The sequence below is a fragment of the Adiantum capillus-veneris genome, chromosome 13 (assembly GCF_014529385.1).
Source record: "Adiantum capillus-veneris isolate H3 chromosome 13, ASM1452938v2, whole genome shotgun sequence".
NCBI classification, from domain to species: domain Eukaryota; kingdom Viridiplantae; phylum Streptophyta; class Polypodiopsida; order Polypodiales; family Pteridaceae; genus Adiantum; species Adiantum capillus-veneris.
The window spans coordinates 122,537,860-122,553,802 of NC_140943.1; positions in this window are offsets into that span (position 1 = coordinate 122,537,860).

The window sequence follows — 15,943 nt, forward strand, 5'->3', positions numbered from 1 at the left end:
TAAACAAAAACTTTTATTGTTTGAAATGTCTCTTTTGTGATGTTCTTTTATGTCATCTCTCTCTCTCTCTCTCTCTCTCTCTCTCTCTCTCTCTCTCTCTCTCTCTCTCTCTCTCTCTCTCTCTCTCTCTCTCTCTCTCTCTCTCTCTCTCGCTCTCTCTCTCTGGCTTTCTTGGGCTCGACTCGAGCAGGATCTATACCAGCTATTCTTGAGTTAGGACTCGCGTGAGGCGTGGCGTCTCTTTCATGAGCAGTCCCCCCCCTTGCTATTTCCTCCACAGAGACCTAGGGTCAGTACGTATCATCTTTGTACACAGTACCTGAACAGTCGCCCCTCCCCAACCCCCCCGATCCATGCCCACGCACATGTGCCTTTTTCACCGTTGAGATGGTGAAGAAAGCTATTGACAGGATGAGGACTGGGAGAGCATACGATCATGATGGCTTAGTTGCTGAGCATTTCATGCATGCCAAAGACCTATTAGCAGAGCTTCTAGCAGTTATGTTTAACCATGCCATGTGTGAGGGCCTACCGGACACTTGGAGCCTATCTATGATCGTACCTATCTTCAAGTCAAGAGACCCCATGGAGCTTGGGAATTATCGCACTATCATGATTGGACACACACTGGCATGGTTGTATGCATCCATTCTTGAGCAACAGCTGAGTAGATGGGCAGAGAAGGAAGGAATGCATGCAGCTGGGCAGGTAGGGTTCAGGAGAGGCTTCTCTACTCTTGACCATATCTTGACACTCCGGGCCATCATCAAGGAAGGCATATCTCATGGGAGACGGATCTATTGTAGCTTTGTGGACTTCCGCAAAGCTTTTGACACAGTACCCAGAGCTAGATTGATGCGCAGATTACAGGAAATGGGAGTACCCACAGAGCTCATTTGGGGGATCATGGCATTGTATAGATCAGTAATAGGGCATGTATGCACCCATGAGGGACTTTCTACACCGGTTCACTCCACTATTGGGGTGAAGTAGGGTTTCCCGCTCTCTCCTACTCTTTTCGGTATGTATGTAGATGAGGTTTATGACTACATTGAGAGCGATGGTGATAGAGGTGCACAGTTTGCAGGGACATGGATTCCACTTTTGTTGTATGTTGATGATGTAGTGTTGATATCCGAATCTCTAGAGGGAATGCAACGTCAAGTGGATGCTTTGCATAGGTTTGCCCACGAAAGTGGTTTGTCTGTCAACCTTGGTAAAACCAAGGTTATGGTGTTTAATACCACCCCACAGTGGATCAGGAGGTCAGCACCTACATTCACATACGGCCAGGAGACTGTGGAGTACACAGATGCTTACACTTACCTTGGAGTGGTTTTTAGCGGACCTGCTTTCTCACTCAGAAGAGCAGCAGAGACCAGACTCACTAGAGCCCATGCAACACTGGGAAGATTAGAGAAGATGTGTTCGCAGGTTCAGTTTCAGGAGCCCTGGACAAAGCTCTGACTCTTTGACACTTTGGTGGCTTTAGCATTGCTCTATGGAGCGGAGATATGGGGACCTTCATTGGATCACCACGGGAGGCCGGTCGCACAGATGGATGGGGGAACATGGAAAAACCTCTCGTCTCTATGATCTCGCGGCTCATTAGAGCCAAGGCATAAGTACCACGGGCCATTATCCGAGCAGAGCTAGCGCCCCCCCCACTAGTGGTGGAGGCGCTCACCAGATTAGTCTCCTTCATAAACCGCACATGGGAACTTCCTAGAGACAGATATGCTCGCATAGCAATGGAGTCCTCTCGATAGTTAGCCATACAAGGAGATACAACATAATGGTACGGGGAGATGACATCATGGTTTCAGGCACATGGGTTCAGCATAGACAGACTGCCACCATTCCAATACTCATTGAATGCACCATCTCTCACTCTTACACAGTCAGAGATCACCAAGCTCATTAGCGAAGACCTGACCCAGCTAGACACCAGGAGGACATGGATACAACCAACAACACAGGAATTGGGCACGAAGATGGCTTTCTGCAGAGACCACCTTCTCTAGCTTACGGAAGATGGTTTTGTGATGAGACCCAGATACATGGACACCCACTTGTCTCATGGGATACGATGTGCTATTGGCCAGTTACGCACATCTTCTCACCAGCTGCGGATCAAGACTGGGAGATACAGTGGAGTACCAGCAGAGGCCAGGACATGCCCCTTGTGTACATGGAGCCAGAGACAGAACTGCATTATGCATGCCGCTGCCCCGTCTACTACGAGATACGAGGCTGCTTCCATTGCTTGTTCGGAGAGGGTTTTGGACCACTCTCAAGAATCATGGGATACGAAGATCAGAGATGCCTGGGTCTGTTCTTGCTCGAGCTGCGCAGACACAAAGATAGCTTGATGAATGGCGAGGCTAGCCAGTCTCAAAGATGGATCACAGACTTCTTCAGAGAAGACATGGGACAGCCGCAAGAGCCACACCCACAACAGAGCTCCCCCTCGTCTCACACTAGAGGCACACTGATCGACCGAGCGATTGAACTGGGGAAATCCAGGCGCCCACGACTGCGAAGGACTACACAGCATCGACGGAGGCTGCGTCAGAAGATTTAGAGCACGCTGGCCAGGCATGCACGATGCCCGATCAGACTACTTACCATGGAGGAGATTGATGAGATCCGCCAACAACCGATGCTAGATCTCCTGTGATTCAGCTATCCCGGCAAGCCGCCCATTTTTGCTTAGTTCACATCGACCAACCTAGGATCCCATAGTATATATCTTTGTTTTGTACTGTTGTTATTTTGTTACTCTGACTTTGTATCAGATCCACCACCTTGTAACTTTCTGGTCTCATAGGTCACTATGGCCTTCTGAAGACGTTAATATAACATTTCATTTCATTTCATTTCTCTCTCTGTCTCTCTCTCTCTCTCTCTCTCTCTCTCTCTCTCTCTCTCTCTCTCTCTCTCTCTCTCTCTCTCTCTCTCTCTCTCTCTCTCTCTCTCTCTCTCTCTCTCTCTCTCTCTCTCTGCAAAAGGGGGAAGGAGAAGAGAAAGATGCAAAAAGGTTAATTGTACGTAGCAGGAGTAGTCTTAAGGGGCCAAAGACAGAGTGATGAGACAAAAAATTGCATTTGAACAATGGGTAAAAAAGTATCCGTAGATTATTGGTGATAGTGTTGATTGTGTGTGTGTGTCATAATAAGAGCGACCAAGACCCACCGGTAGGCGGGTCGCGCGAGCTAGTGTGTGTGTGTGTGTGTGTGTGTGTGTGTGTGTGTGTGTGTGTGTGTGTATATATATATATATATATTATGGCTATTGACCTAGCTTTAATCAAGAGATTGAGTCACCACATTTGCCAGCTCTACTGTAGTGTTTGGGTTTATGGGTAGAGTGCCAACTAAAATTGAATTGGCTTTACAGCCCTAACGTACTCATTCGGAGTGGAGCAATGGACTTGGCAATAAGGGCATGTGGTCAGATAGACGGTGTGAGAAGATTATCCAATTGTAATTTATAAGAGCCCTTGGGCCTCTCACTCTGCAAAGCATCTGGATACAGAGTCTCAGAGAGGAGAGCCCTCGGGAGTTGTACTTTGGAGAAGTAATAATAAAGAAATACCAAAAGGGGCGCCAGTCTTTGGGGCCAATGTTGTTGGGTGCGGAACTACGCCGTGCCGTGTCAACTCTTCCTCTTCTCACTCCCTCTCTCTATTAAATATTTGTCCAGTTGTTTTGAAGATTTGTTCGTGTGTTGCTATTCATATTCAGCTTGGAGTGTCCAAGTCTTTTACAGTTTCACCTGCAGTTGTCGAGGCCAGGCAGCCACGAGTTGGTTGGGCCGACCGGCATTGAAATCCGACTAATGAAGAAGCGACTATGCTCAGTTGAAGTCATTTAGGCCCCTCGGCAGGACTTTATAAGTTGGTGGGTACTAGGAAATTAAACCAAAAGGAGTAAAGTGGATACTTGGTAAAAGGAGAGCATTCTACATGACACCTCAGCTCTCCAGAAGTCAACCAGAAGAGAGGACGCCCAAAATGAGAGAGGGAGCTTAGTTTTAAGTAAGTGAATACAGTGTGTGTGTGTGAGAGTAGTTGGTGCAGGTGATCACATCTTTAATGGAAAGCTTGCCTTCTCCTCTGTCTCATGTAGCAAGATGATTCCGCTCACGTGCACCTCTCTCCCCCTTTGAATACAGAATCATGATGCCCAACTCAAGGGCTGTTCATCTGTATGTAGAGTTGTGTGGTTTATGGGTGATTGCCGAGGGAAGAGCCTCTTGCGCAGGTACCGGATTATATTAGCTAACTGCTAATCCAAAGCAGGTACATATCGATTCGACGAGATTTCTCGCGAAGTAACTCATCCGAATCAAAGGGCATGTACCGAGGGCTACCTATAGATGCTATCAGGACGCAAAACGAAGCCCTAAACAGGAAATTAAAGCATGCTCGGTATTTTCGCAGGTTTAAGGTTTTGGCCGTTTTTTATGCGTGACAGTCCCAGGAGCTTTGGGGAAGCTTGAGAATCCTAGAACAGGTGTTTTGGTGCATTTTAGGGGCAGAAAACAGAGAATTCAGCGTGCTGTAATTTCTCCCCAGGTTTGTCAAAGTGCTCCAATACGCGTGGAAAGTCACCTAGTATGCGGGGATTTTGTCTGCGAAGCCTTCTGCTGCCGTTATGCTACTAAAATTGGGTTAGAGTAGGCCATTTTCAGCCCAATAAAAGTGGGACAGCTCGTAGAGATTCACAGGTTTATCCTCTAAAGATTATTGGAATAAAGAAATACCGAAAGGGGCGCCAACCTTTGGGGTCTCAAGGGTGTCATTGTCTGCTTGGGAGCACTCTAGCTACCAAGCCGTGGTTTGTTTGAAGTGTTAATTCCGGTCACAGGTTAATTTGAGTATTTTCTTTGTGTCGTAAAGTTCAAGTGTAAAGATCGGGTGAAAGCTAAAGTCTACCGCCCTCTAGCGAGTCTACGGGCCGGTTTCACTCAACTCCGCCAAAATTGGCAAAATTAGCAAAACTCTGCCCTTCTCTCTCTACTCTCCCTCATCCTCTTGACGGATTGCAACAGATGGAGACAAACGTCTCTGGAAAATACTTTGAGATTGCATACATCAGCAGCAACGCATCTCCGTCTGCGTGCAGATGCGCTCTAAGACAAGTGCAACACCTTCTTGAAAGATCCTCCAATTAAAGCTGTTGAGTGTCCCCCTTCTTGATTCGATGCTTGCAATCCTAGCGACTAACACATGACGCGGATCTTTTCATATCGATGTTTTGGTCGTTTGTATATTGTAAGGGTTATGGGCTTCCTTGTAAAAAGCCCGGATCTTTCTACTATTATGTGTGTCGGTATGGTCTCTGTGGTTGTTGGTTCCCCCATGGCTCGCTCTGAACATGGGGTTTATGTAAACTTTTTGGTTAAGTTTCAATCTATTTTCACTCACTCGTTTTGAGTGAGTTCGGCAAAAAAAAAAAAAGCGAACCGAGTTTTGTCTCAAGGAGCTAGCTTGTCTGGTTGAGCATTCGTCTTCTGTGACCAGGGTCATCGATTTGAATGCAGCTAGACGACTTGTTAGTGCTCACGGACGTCCTCTTGTACCACCCCGGGTGGGAATGCTCGGTCTGCTACAAAAAAAAAAAGAATTGAACCCAATTTTGAGGATTGAAGCAACCTATTTGCCTACTGGGATATCCCTTTGTGCCTTTTGCTCTATAATTTTGTGTAAGTTATCTATACTAGGGTAAAGGGGCCGATGGGGGGTGATATATAGACGGTGAGATTGTACAGGGAATTACTATGGTGTAGAGATCCGAGCGAGAAGAAGGAGGGATGATGCGCCTTGCATAGGGCTATTTGGGGATGTTGGCGGTTCCCAACGTTGTGCTGCAAAAAAAAAAATCGATCTGTTTTTACACTTCCCAATGCAAAAAGCATTACACGAAGCATTAGAGGTGCAGTTGCATATGTGTAGAGGCGTTCCCGAACAGGGTTTGAACACACGAAATAGCCAATAAGATGGTAGCACATCTGCTTTTGTAAGCCAATAACCCAACCCACTTCGCTTGCTTACTGGGGGATGTACAGGGTAATAAAGGGGACCATCTACTAATCAGCCCCTTTACTCTATATATAAAGGGGGAAGAGATTCTGGCCCCCCTTGCCACATATCGAAAGCTCCACGCTCCGGTCAATGAACCCTGCACCCAATGATCGCACATGCGACACAACGCGCACGCGAGAGAGAGAGAGAGAGAGAGAGAGAGAGAGAGAGAGAGAGACTAGTGGTCTCTAATAGATCTCTTCATGTTTATGCAAAGTTGTGTATTAAGATGACTTCTTGCACTACACTAATTAAATAGTACATGCGATGGCTTGTCAACGTGTGTTTTCCTAGGTGTTTTAAGATCCACATTGGAAATCAATACCATGGTAAACAAGAATGATAACACATTTAAGGTAATCTTCCAACTTACCTTCCACCCTTTTGAAATTTGATATCCATCAAAATTGAGGTCCTGCATGGCTTCTTGTAGACCACCAAAGACAGGTGGCATCCGTCGCATGCTCTCTTGAATCACCATCCATGTACACTTCATTTTGTGTATGTCCTCCCATTCCAAGACGACCTTGCGGTCCTCGTTTTGGGAGAATATGGCTTCATGATCTTGCAGAAGGAAAACATTAAAAGCTTTATTGTAGAAACCAAGGTGATCATATCTATAAAGTCCTTACAAACAAATAAAAAAGCATCAACACACTCCAATAAAAGTTTAAACTTCTCAAGGACTTTCATTTGAAGTCTTCTCAATCTCAACTTCTCATCTCAAGTATATCTAATGCACTTTGGTGGGCCCCACCAAGTGGCATAAGGAGAGAGATTTTTTTATTTTATTTTTTTGTGTGTTGGGGGGGGGGGGGGGGGGGGGGGGGGGGGGGGGGGTGTGTGTGTTTTGGTTTGGGGGTGGGTGGTGTTGTTCTTTCTTAATACTAATAGTATTGGGATCCAAAAAGCACGCTAAAAGGGAAAGTTAACAGTTTGTTCGATTGTTGAAAAGCCAGCATTTCATTAATTAAGAGTTTGTTGGATTGAAAAAGTGAATCCTTCAAAGTAAGGACTTTGTTTACATTGTGCCCTGGACACATGGCGTGATGGACTCGAAACCAAAGGCAAGCACGGGCAGTGAGCTAATGAGCAGGAGAGCTGAGGGTGCTTTTTTTTTAGTTTGAAGGGGACTCGTGCAGCAACCAAATGGTGTGATTCGATTGGCTTATGTCAAGCTCTCTCGTGCACTCAAAAAGCATCTCGATGCCTGGACTTGCAGATGTCCTTGCTTCGAAAGTTTGTCTTGACTGGCAACAAAGAGAATCTCTCGTGGGTATCTCGAGAGATTCTGGCTAATGAAACAGCATGTAGAGCCAGTATTGTCAGGCCAAGGGTAGGGCTAGGAGGGCACGGCCCTAGCAAAGTGCCAGACACACATGCAGTACAGGGCTCTATATATAGCTAAGAGCAAGAGGGCCAGGGGCCTATATATAGTACGGTTGGGTGGTTATTCATGTGTGCTATACCCGAGAGTCTTACACTGGTCTCAGAGCGGTGGAGAATCCTCTAGAAAGGAGGAGGGTCGTGGTGCATGAGCTTTGCATGGCTTCTCTCTCTCTCTCTCTCTCTCTCTCTCTCTCTCTCTCTCTCTCTCTCTCTCTCTCTCTCTCTCTCTCTCTCTCTCTCTCAGTTTCAGTGGCGAGGCCAAGTCAACAGACGATAAGGTCGTGGGAGCGGCCGTTTGCGAGAGAGAAGTAGGCCATGGCAACCTACACCAAACAGGTCGGGAATTGGACCGGATTTGTTTGCCATAGCAAGGGCATCAAGTTTCCCTTCTTGAGCACATGCCAAAACGGCTTGTACAAGGCGCTGTAGCTCCATCTTCTTCCCTTGCAGAGCAGGGGGCTACCACCATGGAGCTTGAGGGGGGGGGAGGCCAACACACACACACACACACACACACACACACAGAGAGAGAGAGAGAGAGAGAGAGGAGGGGGGGATCTTCCTTAATACTAATAGTATTTGGATCCAAAAAGCACGCTAAAAGGAAAAGTTAAAAGTTTGTTTGATTGTTGAAAAGCCAGTATTTCATTAATTAAGAGTTTGTTGGATTGAAAAAGTGAATACTTCAAAGTGAGGACTTTGTTTACATTGTGCCCTGGACACATGGTGTGATGGACCCGAAACCAAAGGCAGGCACAGGCAGTGAGCTAAGGCCCATGTCACACTGGGGCACTCAAGGGCTGGCCATGTCAAGGTGGCAGCCAGCCATTCGTTGCAGCAAAAAGGTTTCTTGGTCTTGCGAGCGTGTCAGAGGGACGGCTTCAACCCTTTGGCCAACTTTTAAGCCCGGAGGCCATCTGCCAAAAGCATGGCGGGACTGCACGCCGTTGGTGTTGAGCCTTGGCTGTCAGCAGAAGCGTAGACCTGATTCGCTCTAATTCGCTGCCACAGTCATGGTCTACTTTTCGTTGCCGCCCCAGTGTGACATGAAAGGAGAGTCGCCAGCAAAAAGATCACTGGTGCACCCGCCCCAGTGTGACACAAGCCTAAGTGCTGTGTCGCACTCGGGGACAGCAGGGGGAAGGAGCAGTCGTAAACGCCATTGATAGTAAACTCGCTGAATTCCTGTAGCCCTGCAATCGTTCCACTAATCCACTCAAAAATGAAGGTATTAGGCTATAATTCAGGAAGAAAAGCAAAGCAGCGCACATGGCTGAAGCCTCTGGCCAATGGAACGTCAACGCCTATTCACTTTTCAGCACATTCCTCTCGTCAGCCATCATCTCCAGCTTCTTCGCCTGTGGGTGCGACCAAGTTTCAGCTTTATCCCCACTGCCCCTGTTAACCTTGGGTGCGACTCGGCTCTGATGAGCGGGAGAGCCGAGGGTGCTTTTTGTTAGTTTGAAGGGGACCCGTGCAGCAACCAAATGGTGTGAGTCAATTGGCTTATGCCAAGCTCTTTCGTGCACTCAAAAGCATCCATGCACATTCGATGCCTTGACTTGCAGTCGTCCTTGCTTTGAAAGTTCTAGTCTTCACTAGCAACAAAGAGAATCTCTCGTGGGTATCCCGGGAGTTTCTGGCTAATGAAACAACATGTAGAGCCAATACGTATTGCCAGGCCAAGTATGACAGACTTGGACACTCCAAGCCAAAGATCTAATGCAACACACTTGAGATACACCAAAATAACTTCAATGAGAGAGAGAGAGAGAGAAGAGGAGAGTCGACACGGCACGGCGAAGTTCCGCACCCAGATGCAGTGGCCCCAAAGACTGGCGCCCCTCTCTTGGCAGCACTCACGCAAAATTGTCATAGAGCAGAGAACCTGGCACACTTATAACGGCACTAGGCCTAACCAAATGCAGTTACATCAAAAGCTTCAATTCCCAAAAGCACTGGACCCCCAAACGCATGCGTCCCATGGGCTGTCGTAAAACGTGGGCTATCTGTACTGCCACGTCAGCATGTCAACAGAAATCGCGGTGCGATTTCTGGCCAGTCCATACGTTGTGCCATGTCAGCATGCTCTACGCGATTGTGGGTCCTGCTTTATTTTTAAAGGGTTTAGGCCCCTCAACCGGATTCCATAAGTTGGGTACAACTTTATAAGCTCATTTAATACAAGTACGTGACCTGTCCTCCAGACGAGAGAGAGAGGGGGGGGGGGGGACATGTGGTGAATGGTGAGCTCCCATCGGTTTTTTAACGGCTCACTGTCATTTAGTATATGAGTGCATAACTCATCTTCCGGACGGGAGAGAAAGAGAGGGACACGTGATGAACGTTGAGTCCCTAACCATTTTTTGGCGGCTTGCCATCATTTAATATATAGAGAGATACGAGTGCGTAACCTTGTCGGGGGGAGAGAGAGAGAGAGAGAGAGAGAGAGAGAGAGAGAGAGAGAGAGAGAGAGAGAGAGAGAGAGAGAGAGAGAGAGAGAGAGAAATGAAATGAAATGATATATTAATGTCTTCAAAAGGCCAAAATGACCTATGAGACCAAGCTGTTACAACATAGTGAATCTGATACCATGTACGGATACAAAAATACTAAAAACAAAAATACAACTACTATAAGCTGGGACTGTATGGATGTGCCAGCTAATACAAAAGGTGTAGTACAATGGCAGAAGGGGGGCATATGGTGAAGATCCATCCTCATCTGCACTCTCGATGTCGAGAAAGTATGGCTCAAATCCTCTACTGTAGTCTCCGTCGATGCTGTGTAGCTCCTTTCCTCACTCGTGGTCGTCTGGATCTCCCTAGCTCCGATGCTCGGTCTAAGAGAGTGCTAGTAGTGGTAGTGTGAGTCCATGCAGAGCTCTACAATGGTGGATGCTCTTCTGGTTGTCCAATGTCTAGTGTAAAGATATTTGTAATCTGTCTCTAGGACTGTCTCTCTCCAGCTCTCCTCAGTAAAGTGTCTCTATGCCTGTGCAACTCAAGTAGATACAGTCCAAGACATCTCTAATCCTCATAACTCATGACCCTAGATAGAGGCCCGAAACGCTCTCTGAATAGACAATGGAAAAGGCCTCGTATCTCATAGTACACTGTGCACTGACATATGTAATGTAGCTTTGTCTCTGGCTCTAGATGACATAAGCGGCAGATCCTGCTATTTTTTGGTATCCCTCTGAATCTACCAGTCTCAATCTCGAGCTAATGTGAGGATGTGCATATCTGACCAATGGCACAACGCAGACCATGAGATAGATGTGTGTCCATATAGCTGGGTCAAATCACAAACCCATCTCCTGTGAGGTGGAGAAGATGCTCTCTATAGAAATCCATCTTCGTGCCCAATTCCTGTGCCCGCTCTATCCATGTCCTCCTGGTGTCAAGCTGAATCAGGTCCTGACGAATGAGTCTAGTAATCTCCACCTGTGTCACAGACATCGAGGGTGCCTGAAGAGAGTACTGGAAAGGAGGCAGCCTGTCCATGGTGAAGCCATGTGTCTGAAACCATGATGTCATCTGTGAATACCAGCATGATGTGTCCCCCTGTAGAGCTAATTGTCTGGAAGACTCAAGGGAAATCTAGTAGTATCCCATAGGCTGTGTATGAAGGAGACTGATCTGGTAAGCGTCTCAATCTCCATAGGGGGGCAGCTAGCTCCGCTTGAATGATATCGTGTGGTACGGAGGCCTTGGATCTAATCAATCGAGAGATCATAGATACCAAGGGCCTCTCCATACTTTTCCAACCATCTTGGCTTACAGAAGGTCCCCAAACCTGCACCCCATATAGCATAGTTAAGGCTACCAGAGTATCAAAAAGCCATAACTTTGTCCAAGGTTCCTGGAACTAAACCTGCGAACACATCCTCTCCTGGGGGGAGAGAGAGAGAGAGAGAGAGAGAGAGAGAGAGAGAGAGAGAGAGAGAGAGAGAGAGAGAGAGAGAGAGAGAGAGAGAGAGAGATGTACGAGGCAGTGGAAGGCCAATTTTGGAGGGGATCTCGATTTAGTTGAAGGCGAGGGACCTTGATCTTGAGGGGGCAATTACCTGCAACGGGGACATGCTTGGTCTTGGTAGCGAAGTTATAATCAAGAATTATTTCGATTAAAAAAAAAGAGTTGGTACCCTCTTTGAGACTCTCTCTCTCTCTCTCTCTCTCTCTCTCTCTCTCTCTCTCACACACACACACACACCCCCTTCCATTTTGGGACTATTCAAAACTGGTGTTCAATAAAAAGTGAGGTTTAGTATATTTTTAACGATCTAAAATTGCAAAATCCTAGCTAGATTCTAAGTTTGCCTTCAAGTAAACTGCTAATTTTAGATCGTTATTAGTCTTATAGAATTCAAAAGCATGATACTTATTGCACATGGATTCAAAGCAAATAAAATCTAGGATACTTCTTGGTCACTGTTACGAGGAACCCATGTGACATAACATTGTAAAAGGTAAGCATGGTCTGATTTCAAAGAGCACTCTTTAAATAGTGCTTTATTTGTACCTTTTGCTTCCCTGATGCATCAACATAGAGATCCATACATCTCGTCCACATCGTTTATGCACATAGCCCCCACAGCAATAGATTTCATTTCATCCATCTCTTGTCCACCAACGTGATCTCCTACAAACACAAATGAGATTTAGCATGATTACAAGGCTAAAAAAAAGATCCAATTTAGGAAGTTAAAGAAAAATTCAAAAAATTTGCACAATTTCTCTTGTTTTTATAGCTTAAGGAGTATGGAAGATGCATTGTGGCATGGGGAGAGCTCTACTTAGGCTGGGTTCACAAAGGGTGGCGGAAGCGGTGGTATCAAACTATTGAATAAAAGAAAGGGTATCCTTATGTCAAAAAAAAGTGTTGAACTTGATGTTGTGATCCCCATCCTTGAATTCATTCTGCCCCCTTCTCCGTCATACTTAGGTTCTTGAGTCATGTGATTCCTTTTCTTGTCAAAGAAATTACCAAAAGAATAGGAATCAGAATCTTCAAAAGAGGTAGGGTCAATGTCTAAGCGTCGGTAGCTCTTTCTGCCACGTTTAGAATCAGAGTCACCAAAAGAGGTAGTGTCAAAGTCTGAGCGTCGGTAGCTCTTTCTACCTCGTTTGGATCTATTCTTTTGATATTTCCGCTTCCTTGACTCCCGTCGATCTTTCTTGCTTGAAGTGGGAGAAGACGAAGCAGGCGGGCGAGTGTCATCATCAAAATGAACACAATGGCAGTGTCGCTTCTTTGATCTGTTCTTTGCAAGTTCTTCGAATGTAGACCGTCAGACCAAATAGCTGGGGAAAGCCTTTGGACTTAATATACATCTTGTCTTTCCCTCTCTTTCCCTATTCTCCCTCCCTCTCTCTTTCCCTATTCTCTCTCCCTCTATTCCCTCTCTCTCTCTCCCTTTATTCCCTCTTTCTTTCCCACCCTCTTTCTCTCCCTCTATTCTCCCTCTCTTTCCCTATTCTCCCTCCCTCTCTCCTTCCCTATTCTCTCTCCCTCTCTCCTCTATTCCCTCTTTCTTTCCCTCTCTCTTTCCCACCCTCTTTCTCTCCCTCTATCTCCCACCCTCTTTCTCTCCCTCTCTTTCCCTATTCTCCCTCCCTCTCTCTTTCCCTATTCTCTCTTCCTCTATTCCCTCTCTCTCTCTCTCCCTCTCTCTTTCCCACCTCTCTCTCTCTCTCTCTCTCTCTCTCTCTATTCCCTATCTATCTCTCTATCCCTCTCTCCCTCTATTCCCACCCTCTCTCTCTCTCTCTCTCTCTCTCTCTCTCTCTCTATTCCCTATCTATCTCTCTCTCCCTCTATTCTCTCTCTCTCTCTCTCTCTCTCTCTCTCTCTCTCTCTCTCTCTCCCTCTCCCTTTCTCCCTCTATTCCCTATCTATCTCTCTATCCCTCTCTCCCTCTATTCCCTCTTACCCTCTCTATTCTCTCTCTCTCTCTCTCTCTATATATATATATATATATATATATATATATATATATATATATATATATATATATATATATATATATATATATATATTCCCTCTCTATCTCTCTTCCCTCTCTTTCTCTCCCTCTATTCCCTCTTTCTCTCTCTCTCCCTCTCTTCCCCCATTCTCCCTCCCTCTCTCTTTCCCCCATTCTCCCTCTCTACCTCTCTCTCTCTCTCTCTCCCTCTATTCTCCCTCTCTTCCCCCATTCTCCCTCCCTCTTTCTCTCCCTCTCTACCTCTCTCCCTCTCTACCTCTCTCCCTCTCTCTCTCTCTCTCTCTTCTTTGTTGCTGCATTGAGAGGTTTAGATGGGTGTAGCTCATCTAAACCTTCAAACCAGTAGCGTGGTAATTGTGACTCATGTAGCCCTTTTGTGGACCACAACCAAAAACTATTGAATTATTGCACAGAGACATCATGTACACAAAAAGTGTTTCTCCATTATAAATATCTGCAAAGATACATGCCATTATAGTAGTTACATGATCTGGGAAGAACATAGTTAAAAGAAAAATGCCAACAAAGTTTTTTTCATATGCGTGAGCGAATGGCTCTCTTGTCACCTTTGGAAATCTTTTTTTTCTTTATTATGCACAAATGTTAATAAGTATGCATGCTTAGGATCATGTTTGCGGAGACGACGTCTCCCGAACACCAGATAGAGCTTGTCACTCTACTATGGAAGATTGATACGGACTAATGCGTAGACATGCTTGCGGTAGCTAAGGCTCTCAAGTGCCAAATGGATTAGTCATCCATTCTGGAACGGTGTCGTAGGGTAAAATAGGGATCCTCTACACCGTGCATAGGATTATCTAAAATACTGAGCATAGGCAGTGTTAAAACCCTTGAGGTCTACCAAAATTTGATCCAAAACAGCCATTTTTACATACACAATGGCATTCTTGTTAGATTAATCTATCATAGCTTCAAGTTTTGCATCTTGCAGTGCACCATCGCAATCTTTAAAGAAAAGAATACCCTGCATTCTTTTTTTCCACAAATTGAATACAGTGCCCTCGAGTCTCTTGATTTCGAAGAGATTCTTCACGTCCAAAGAGGAAGAGGCCATTGTATCACTTTTGCGCACAAAAAAAACGGAAAATTGAATTTCTGTAAAAAGAAACTAGAATTAAATTTTCAATGATTTTTGCAAAATTTTTGCAAAAACGCGTGCCACAAAGGTAATACAAGCCTTTTAAAGGCTCCCCTTTAAATTTTGTAAAATTCTGAAAAAAATTATTAATTTCTGAAATTTTCTGCAAAAAATTACAGCACGCTGAATTTTCGAATTTTTTGCCCAAATTTTGGGGATTTTTACAATTTCAAGGTGCAAACCACAAATTGATACATGGGGAAGCTAAGTGCATGAAAATGCCCAATTTTCACTACTAATATTTGACTTGCTAATACCCAAATTTGTACAAAAATTGGACCAAAAACACTTGCTATTCGCAAATTTCCGGTAATTTCCACAATTCTTTTACATAAAAACCATGCTCCTAGTCAAGAGTGAAGCATACTTAGAGGTGCAATTTCTAAAATGCACTTGATGTGAAGAAACGAACTGTAATAAGAGAGTTGGAGAGGAAACTCGCTTGCCGGAGAGACTTCCCGCGATGAAAACTTCCCAAAATGTGAAAGAAGGCTTCTCAAGGATATAGGGCTAAAATATTCAGCTATTTGCGACGAACAACTAGCGAGGAATTTGCATGAGGCTCTAATACTAGTTGAAGAGGAGGTTCGCGAACCCAGGTTCGGTGAGCGATAGTAGACGTGTGTGCACGCAAGTCGTGTGCAGAGAGACAGAGAGAGCAGCTAACGCAGGAGAGAGAGAAGAACTCGTAAGATTTTTGGAGTCCAATTACCTCAAGTGATGAGGTTTGAAACCTCACCATCAAACACCTTTGAGCAATCTGCTCAAGACCCTTCTTTTGCACAGCATATTGTTTTGACATGCATTGACATCAATAGCATGGTAGAGCCAATCAGGGCTTTGCATAGTCACGACTTCTTAACCAATGCACAACATACTTTGGACGTATACACAGTCGTTCCGGTGGACTCCAGTTAGAAGAAGGGGGGGGGGGGCATTCTAAATGCGGACCCAAGAGTACGAGGACTCCTAGAAAAGGGCAATGTTTGGAAGTTTTGAATGTTAACGTATGATTTTTCTGTGAAATACCATTGAAAACGCTCTTATGTTTGTAAGAATGGGGACATTGCAATATGATAACCCCTAGGTGTGTGTAAATAATGTAAATATCAAAGAAATACCAAAAGAGACTGCAATTTTTGCTATTTTTGTGTGTTTTTCGGCCAAATAAGTGATGAAAATGGAGAAATCCACAAAAATATGGCGAAGTCAAGTATTTAGAAGTGTTTGGATATTTTTGGGATGGGATTTCTATTTTTTAAGTTGATTTTGTAATTTTCTTTTAATTTACCTAATAAAAGGGTTAAAAATAATAAAT